Consider the following 10310-nt stretch of genomic DNA (forward strand, 5'->3'; position numbering starts at 1 on the left):
TTAATCCCTCCCTCCCCCCTTTGCCTTTTGGAATCCTCGCGGGGTGCCAGGCCAACTCCAGGAGGACCTAGAGTTTATGTCCACTGGCCCGCCGCAGTGCGAATATGCTGTCTCATCCTACACAGGAACGGAATCCTGACGACCTCTGGACTTTTAGCTGTGGTCCCTCTGTTATTTGTTTCCCTCTCTTTCAGTTTAGCGTCGGGACACGGGTCACCAGAGGTCACCGGAGAAACACAAGATCATTGCACTCGCTGCCAGTGCTCCTTCATTGTCAAATAAATCTTCTCATGTTGCCATAGAGGAGACAAATCCCCAAAACTCCAGAAGACAATGTCATCAAGATAGTTTTGGTCATATGCATAGTCACTGCGGACCGGTGAAGTGACCAGAGGGAATACAAAAGATGAATGGTAAAGAAGCGTCTGCACTCAAAAGACTCAAATCTCCTCTTTTAATAGAGTGTCTCTGAATGCTACATGTCCCAAATGAAGGGAGTCTCATAAGCCCCATAGTAATTTACACATACTTCTCTTAAGAGTGCTGAAAAAGCCACTTTTCAGTTCCATGTGACTTTTTCCAACAGCACCAAAAAACTCCTCCGTCACTTCACATTCTCATGGCATCAACAACCAGACACGCGGCTTGATTGGAAATCCAGGCCTAGATGAGAAAATAAAGCTGAAGTTGTCCTTTTGGGTTAGCAAAAGTAGAAAAAACACACTCCTCTTGGTTGGACACAGTGATATAGTCCAAGTAGCAGTGTTGAGCAACTAATCCTGTGTTTCCCTGTGGAGGACCGTTGTGTTTCTTCTGATGATGGCTGGCAATGTGAAAGAGAGACATTCCCTTGAACTGACGCCTGATAATCCGTTTAGTCTCTCTCTCTCTCTCTCTGCCTCCTCCCTCCCCCTTACCCTGTGACACAATGATAATGCTTTAAATACAATAAACTGGGAAATTGAACGGTACATGCTCAGTGGGGATAGTCTTCATTTTTGATCATTTTCTCTCTTAACGTCTATAGATGGTATATGCAGAAAAAAATTAATCAGAAATCAAGCAACTGCATTGAACTCAATTCAACAATTGAATAGCCTTTATTTATATAGGGTGACACTAAGGACAGAAGTTCTTGTTTGCAGTTGTGCTTTGTGTACAAGGTCAAAGTAAATGGGCACTAAACACTGAAGCAATATAATACCTAAAATAAATACAACACATTGTCTTTACTAAACATGGGTCTCATAATTCATGCTTGTGTTTTTACACAAACATTTATTTATTACCTTAGTCCTGAAGGGGATATCCTTATTAGTGAATTAACGACATTAGTGCAACCTTGTCAACCTGGCTCCACCCCCTTCTGGTTTCATCTTTAGCTGCATTTACACTGCCAGCTTAAATTGGATTTTTCACCCATGTGACTTCATTTGCATACAGACTGTGGGAGTCAGGCTGGTCAGAGTTGTTTTCCTCATGCAGAATGACTATTTGAGGCAATGGGATAGCACTCAAAGCAAATCAATAGCAATTTCACAATTTTAGTGGAAACTTTTAGTTATTTTAGATAGCTATTTTAGTTTTCAGACTCTCATGTCACCTTCATTGATGTCTAAATATTAAAACATATATATATATATATATATATATATATATATATATATATATATATTTTTTTTTTTTTTTTTTTTTTTTGAGTGCAATCCAATTCAAACCACCCATGTGATGATGGATAGTCAAAAATTGTCAGATTTGTCCATATGCATTGCTGCAGAATCCAATTACCAGTTTGCCTTGTAGGTCACAGTTAAGTTCACATGGTCATGACCTGAAATACTATTTGACCCAGGTCTGATATATTTTCAGAGGTTTTTGGAGGTTTTGTGCAAATCAGTAATCTGTACCAGAGGAAATCCAATGTAGATTTTACACTAAAATCAGTGGTGTGCCACAAGGCTGATTTTACAATGGAAAAAAAATCAAATCACCCTTTGTGACACAGGACTAATCTCTTCAGGACTACCATGAAAAGGTCGGATCCGCGCCATAAACAGTTACAAATCAGATTGAAGCATATAGGTGGAAACAATCAGATTTAGCTTGGCAGAGGAAATCCTGTTTCTTGTGCATACGTTCCTTATCTGTGGTTGGCTCCCGAAACTGTTAAGGCTGTGCATTAGCAGAAGGGTAATTGGATCCCGCACAAATAACCCTATGTCCTGTTACCTTAAGCTGTGTTCTCCAACAGTCCCAGACATTACCCCGAATCAGACCTGGGCTGATATGTGTATTAACACTGAAATAGCATGGAGGTGAAAGATGAAAATAGTTTTACCACCTGAGAGTTGTTAATGTTGTTAATGTTAATCAACATTATTTTACATGAATGTCAGACAGACTGATAAATGGAGCTCTTTGTGTTCTCAATTCAGCTCAATTCAATTCAATGAGCTTTACTGCCACAAAAGTTAAGAAACAATATTGCCAAAGCCATATGTTATAATACAGTTATATAATTTAAAACTGAAATCGGAAATGTTATGTTGTTGCGTTCTCTCTGTGGCACAGATCAGCATCTAATAGGTTATATAGAACAGTCCAATTAATATTTGTGAATATGAGCAAGAGACGTAAGACCCAAACTTGTCATATCATCAAGATTTTCGTGCTATCTGTTATTCTTTATTGATTATACATACATTTATTTGTTTCTTTATTTATTTTATTTAGTATTTTTAATTGTAGGCTGTCTGCTTTGGCCCAAACACAATTCTGTTGTAGCTTAGTAGAATTCATCAAGTCAGATCAACCTTTTACACAAATATTATGCAAAGTAAAACATTAAATGAAATTGTTTCTCATAAATATCAAAAGAGAACCTTTACCATGTACGATAAAAGTTACAGTTATTGCATGGAAATGTAGCAATAAGACAAGAGGACTGAACATTTGACATCTTTCAAGTGCAATTTACTTCCTATTTAAGTAGTTATTGCAGTTATTAGTGTGTGTGTTCTAATTTCTAGTGGTCACCCGGCAAAACATGGAATAATTATGGACTGTAAAGTTCTAATCAATGAATTTGTGTGTGTGTGTGTGTGTGAGTGTGTGTGTGTGTTGGAGTGGGTGGAGGGAGGGTACTCCCATGTTGGCCCCTCCATCTCTCATGATCCTACGGTCATCTTTGTACTTCATGGGAGACATCATAGACCCCAAAAGCACCAACATGAACACCGAGTCAGCAGGAATGAGGGTCAAGGCCCAGAGACGAGAGAGCTTACGGAGAAGGAGAGAGTCAGGGATGGAGTTTGACTGCTGTAGTGAGGAAGAGAGAAGCTGCAGAGGAAAAAAAAAGCTGGAGAGACAGAGGCACATGGCTGAGCAGTGTAACAGTGTTAGAAATCACAGAGTTCACCACAATGCTGCATGTATTTGGTAAAATGGTACAATTGTATCTGGAGGATACAATTTGATACCAAACCCAACTGGTTTGGTTTCAGAACCAGTTTGCAGCTCAGACACTCTTCTGATGACTTTGAGGCCCCCAATACTAAGAGCTACAATACACCAAGCTACATTAATGGTACAAAAGACAGACACGTTTGTTTAAAAATATTGAGGCCGACTTTTTCCTGAAAACAACTTAATAAGCCGGCTGTAAACACGTTTGCGATCTCAGGAAAGTAGTTCCGTAGCACCGAAAAAAGTACCCGGCGTAATGAAGAATTTCTTCCCATTTGAATTTGATTTGGTAATAACTACACAGTCTGACTTTTCATGGTAACAGTTATAAATTTTTAAAATTGAAACTATTTCTCTGTGAGCTGTATTTCAAGGTTTTTAGCTTACAATTGGAGCCAATGACTTCCGGGTTGACGGCTAAAAACGGTACGTGGGAAGTCATAAAGTAACGGGAGTAGAGCAAACGCATTGTTGATTTTGTTATTTTCATAGGATTTGTTGATGGTAAGCAATGCATTAAAAAAACACTGGCCTTATCCTTTAAATAATAAAATGAAGAAATACACAAAGTGATAGTTATAAAAATGATAAATGATGTCTAAAAAGTACTGCTACTCTCACTCACACACACACACACACACACACACACACACACACACATCCTTGTACTTCTATCCTCATGAGGACCATTCATTGACTACATCCATTCCCTATTCCCTAACCTTAACCCTCACCACTACATGCCTTGCCTTAACCCTTACCCTAACCTTAACCTCCTTGTGAGTATCCTTAATGCGTTGGGGAGGTTTATAGTTTATAGTTTATAGTTTATTAAGATCCCCATTAGGGTTGCAAAGGGGTGGAAAATTTCCGGTAAATTTCCGGAAAGTTTCCGGTAAATTTCCATGGGAAGTTAAGCTGGGGAATTTTGGAAATATTCCAAATTGGAAACTTTCCATGGGAATTATGGGAATTTATGGGAATTTATGGGAATTAATGGGAATTTATGGGAATTAACGGGAATTAACTGGGAATTGAGGGTAATTTAATGGAAAGGTATCATATCCAAGCATAAATATTTGTTTTGTTATAAGCAGACATCCATCCAAAATAATACAATTAAAACAGATTTATTTGTAAGTAGAACTTTATCAAGTGTTAAATATTTTATTGAACAATCAATTCTTTCATTGAAGAACAAAAACATGAATGTTGAGTTGCATGTAGGGGGCGTGGTCTCAACAGCCCTGCAGTAAGCAGTGTGTTATGTGTGCATGTGATTGAGGAATAGCATAGATATTCAACTGTACTTGCATGATATCTGGTTGTTTTAGTCAGGATTATGCTAAAATATATTTTCCCCAACTATATTTAAGTTCCCTATTAAGAGCATACCTTCAATTTAGTAAATTCCTGGTTTATTCCCGTTTATTCCCATAAATTCCCGTTAATTCCCGTTAATTCCCATAAATTCCCGTTAATTCCCATGGAAAGTTTCCAACTTTGAAAATTCCCAGAATTTTGCAACCCTAATCCCCATTAGCTACAGCATTGCAGCAGCTATTCTTCCTGGGGTTTGAGCTCTCTCTAGACTATGCCATCTGGAATTTATGGTCCTGGCAGGTTCAACCATGCCGGACCGAACAACACCGACGAACGTCTCACTGATTTCTGCAAAACCAATAACTGCGTAATTGGCAGCACCCTCTTTCCACATAAGAATATCCAGAAAACTCACATGGAGGTCACCTGATAGTAGGACATCAAACCAAACTGACCATGTCATTGTCAATGGCAAGTGGCGCAGGTCCCGCCAAGATTTTCAAGTCTGACATCTTCAGTGACCACTGTCTACTCACAGCAAATGTCAAGCTGTAACTGCGAGGAGTACCGAAGCAAAATCAATGTAGGAAACATCTAGACATGAACTTAAGTGCCCATCCATCAACCGAGAGTTTGTGTTGTAGCTAAGAAATCCCTCTTCTGCTCTTGCAGACTCAACAGTAAGTGATGACCATGACATAAACTTGAAGTGAGAATCCATTAAAACATCATATGTTGAGTCTGCAGCAAAAGTCTTAGGCTTTAAGAAAATACATTGCAAAGAATGGATTGCTTCTAGAATGTGGAAGAAAATAGAAGAGTGGAAATACCTAAAAGCAGTGCTTAATTTGTGCTGGATCGTGCCGGAACAGGATCCGGCACCTCGCGGTTTTGGACTACCTGCATTCCGGTACTATTTGCGTGGACCTGGTACCTCTGGTGACATGAAACGTTTTTTTTTTTTTTTTGTCTGCCATGTAATAATCCCAATAGTTGACTCTTCTTTCCTTTCCTCTCCCTTCCAAAAACCTCTCATTTCCATATGAATACAGGTGATTACCCTATTAGAAAGTAACAACAAGCCCATAGTAATCAGCGTCATGGCTAAAAGTTGAATTTGCTTTTTTTTTTGTGAACATGTTAGCATATTCTGTAATCTATTAGGTCTCTGCTGGGACAATCAAAATTCATATTTGCATAGATGACAGCGACCTGTAAGTCCCACAGTTAAATATGCGGGCAATTGCGCACGTTATGTTGAGTGTCCAGAAATAATTGGTAATAACATGAGAATTGGTTGAAGTGAAGGGCTGTAAGCCACATCACTGTGGGCATTTCAAAACCAGCGCGGTCCAGCTGAGTGTCGCATTGAGGTCCTACGATATCCTATGAAAGTATTTGTATTGAATATTGATGCGTAACTACTCGAACCAGAATTTCTCTGGTAAATGGTTGAAGCTATTGCAGTTTCCTTTATGTATGATTAGGATGTCTCATAGTAGCCTATGTGGGCATTTTTATGTTGTGCACAGTGCAGTTATATCTTTAGTCTACTACTTGAAGGGCAGGTTTGTCAAAATGAGCATTATGTAGCCTATGCAATAATCAAATATTGTTTTAGGTCCTGAGTAGTCGGAGCTCTAAGGTCATATAGTCGGTCATTTAGTAATGTTTAGGCTGTTAGGTCTACAGTAAGCTATATGGCTGCACTGACCACCACCGTGCCTTTAATACGCAATTGTCTTGATATGTTCTGGAACCTTTAAAGGCTTTTTACACGGGAGGCGGCAGCCGCATGCGAACTCGCCTCTCTGCTCCGAGGCACTGCCACTGTTGGGCTGAATCCCGCGCCACGCGGTCAAAAGTTAAACACAATTCAACTCTAGCTGAGCAGGCGGGCGTGTGCACGTACGAGCACGAACACGACTTTTTCACGTGAGCGAGCCCGGTCCACCTGCCAATCCACCCGCTCCTCTGCGTCTCCCCGCGCACCTCTAATTGAAAATGAATGAGGACCAGGCGATTGTTGCTTCCCGTGTAAAAGGCCCTTTACCCTCCACACCGACTGGCGGGAAAACACCGACCCCTTGGTGATTCATTATCATCATTTACAAATTAAGCACTGCCTAAAAGCCAAGATGATCCATGCAAAATCACCAAGACTCCAGGGGCAGTTCCAGTTCAAAAAGCAAGGAGGTAAAAAGCACGCTAGGACTGACAAAAGGGATTTGTCAGTGGATTGACAGAGGCTGAAGATGCTGCAGCAAGGGGAAACATGAGTGCACTCTATAAGATCACTAAGTGCCCATGTGGTAAATCCATTAAAGCCAACTCAAGACAAAGCTGGCAAGAAAATAACATCAGGAGCAAGCAGCATGTTGGTTCAACACTTCAGAGAAGTTGTCAACAGGCCAGAATCAGACAAACCTGCCAATCCCACTCCAGCACTAGGTGTCTTTAACATCGACACTAGCCCCCCTACCATGGAAGTCCAAAGTGCCATCAAAGCTGGCAAAGCTGCAGGCATAGACTCCATCCATGCTACATGCTAAAAGCTGACCTTATGACAGCTACAACGGTGCTAACTGATCTATATCTGGGAAAAAAGACACAATCCCCAAAGACCTAAGATCCCCAAGAAAGGCAACCTCCAGAAATGTGACAGTTGGTGCAGAATTACACTCCTTTATATCCCCAGCAAAGTTTTCTGTAGAGTTCTATTGGACAGAATAGAGACAGCTGTTGATACCTCACTGTAGCAAGAACAGGCCAGTTTCAGGAAAGGAAGAGGATGTGTATCAGATATTTGCACTATGTAACATCATCGAACAGTGCCTGGAATGGAATGTACCCCTCTACATGAACTACGTCGACTTCAAGAAGCCGTTCGATGGTGTACATTGTGATATCCTATGGAAGATCTTATTATCTTATGGAATCCCTTAGATGGTCACATTAATAGGAATGTGCTATTAACGTTTCAAGTGCAATGTCATCCTCAACAATACACTCTCTGAGTGGTTCTTTGTAAAGTGCAGTGTAAGACAAGGCTGCAATACTTGACTGCAAGGCTGACTAGATCATACACTAAACAACAGTTGACAATCCAGAGGCATCTAGTGAACTTGAAGATCCAAACATTGCTGATGAGCTAGTTGCCATATCCTCAATGTGACAACATCCACAAGAGAAGACTAAACGACTTGAAACAGGTGTCAACATAAGCACCACCAAAACCCAAGTGATGTGCATTAATGCCACCTCCTCTGTACCAATCACCATACATGGTGAACCACTTGAAGTTGTTGAGGACTTTGTGTACATAGGAAGCCTGATCAGCCAAGATAATGGAGCACAAAAGAGCAAAGACGGAAAGGGAAAGTGTGTGGTGTCTATAGGCAACTCCATAACATCTGGAGATCAAACAAGTATAGCTTCAGGACCAAGATACGACTATACAACACTCTTGCCAAATGTTTTGCTCGCTGATGAGCCACTAAATGGCAGATGAACAAGATCAATGCATTCCATAATGGTTGCCTCAAGAAGATCTGCTGCATGGTCTGGCCAAACAAGATCACAAATGAAGAACTCTACAAAAACAGTCTAAGTGTAGTCCATGAAATCAAGTGCTGTCACTTAAGATGGCCTGGACATGACCTCAGGATGAGCTCTGACCATATCCCTAAAGTTGCACTTAAATGGACACCACCTGGCAGAAGGAAACCTGGCCAACCTCAAATCACACAGTGCAGGACAGTATAAAGGCTGAACTAAAGGCTGACAAAGATGAAGACTTCCTGGGGCGAAGCTGAACGCGCTGCCAAATAGAGAACAAGGTGGAGGGCCTCATGCTGAAGAGCATAAGTAAGTAACTTTAACCTAATCCCACTTCTAACCTGAACCCTAAAGCCAAGTCCTAACCATAAAATAGCCCCCTGAAGAAGTGATGGCCTGCCAAAATGACCTCACTTCGCAAAAATGTCTCCACTCTGAAGGTTTAAAACTCAAATTGGTTCTCACAAAGGTAGAAGTTCAGAAAAAAAAAAACACACACACACACATATACCACACACACAGGTGGGTGGTTGGTTGGTTTAGGGGAAGCAGCATTTGGCAGACCGCGGGCCTCTCTCTCTCTGTCCAGCAGCTCTCTTACGCCCCCTGCTGACTGAGGTCTTGTCTGCTTTCTCTCGCTGCTTCTTCCTCTCTTTCAGGACGGCTCGGATGTTTCTCACCCACTTTGGCCGGCCCGGGAAAGTGCTGAGGGCTGCCGGTGCCGGACACCCGGCTGGGTGTCGGGACCCTCGTCAGGATCAGCCTCATGCCAATGGGCTTGCTGGGATCAGGGATCAGCCTGGACCTCCAGAAGGATTTCTCCTGCTGCTGGATTTGCTCATTGGGCTTTGGAGGAGAGGAACTGCATATAGAAATTAAAGTTAAAGTTATATTAAAATTTCTCCTCCTCACCACTGTTAAATGCATTCAAAGATATGGCATATCAAGACAATAGCCTCTTGATTCGTACATTGCTAAACTGGACCCTCTTACACTGGACACTTTAGTGTAAGAATAAGAGAATTTGTGTTGCTAAGAGTTGGTATGATGGGGGTTTTGCTGGTGTGAGCCAGCAGCTCAATGATGAGGCTGCATTCAAATATCCATAAACACATACAGCCATCTGGTTACAGGCGGTTTACTGGCCACACTAAAATATACCCATCTTGACAAGTCAAAGGATTGAGTCTAAAAATGCCAATAAAGTGAAAAAGAAATCTTCCTTCTGTCTTGTTTCAACATATTGAAACTTACATATATCTGGAAAATTCCTGAAAGACATGTAACTGCATCAGGGAAAAAAAAGAATTATGTCACTGCATCTGCAGAATTTTTCACTTGTTTCAAGAAAAGTACGATTTTAAGATTCAACATGAGACTAAATGACTTAAGATGGACATATATTGCAATGTAGAGTTGATTCCATGCTCTCTTGATGCCTGTCAGTATTACAAACTTATATACTTAATATATATTATAATATATATTTTGGATGGCTTGGATAGGAATTTATGGGTGGGGGTTGAACTTGTCTTTCCACTTAGCCCCACCTCTCCATATGTATCTGCACCAGTTCTGAGCAAAATTGATTCTTTTCATCAAGTCATTTTTTCACACACATACTGCCACCTGCTGATTCTTCTCTGCTGCCCCCCCTTCTGCCTTCTCTTCCTTTTCGACCCTCCTGACGTCTTCTTTTTCCGCTCTCTTTCCTTTCCTTCTCTCCATCCTCACGACTTCTCCCTGTCCTTCCAGTAAGCTGGATAACAGTCGCAGTGTGGCGTCTGGAGGGACCGGACCTCACGTCCATGTAGACTTCTGTCAGTATGCCGGTCAAATGTCCAGCTATGTGGACTACAGAGCGTGTCCGGCTGTGGCCTTTCATGAGGGACAAGCTGACAGCGTCTGCCAGCGCTTCTCTGTGAGTTTTAACACAAACTAAACTAAAGCAGACTAGAACTAGA

Source organism: Centroberyx affinis, unplaced genomic scaffold, assembly GCF_046629955.1.
Source record: "Centroberyx affinis isolate AG114_WGS23_722 - 3 ecotype Tasmania unplaced genomic scaffold, CSIRO-AGI_Caff_v1 ptg003070l_1, whole genome shotgun sequence".
Classification (NCBI taxonomy): Eukaryota; Metazoa; Chordata; class Actinopteri; order Beryciformes; family Berycidae; genus Centroberyx; species Centroberyx affinis.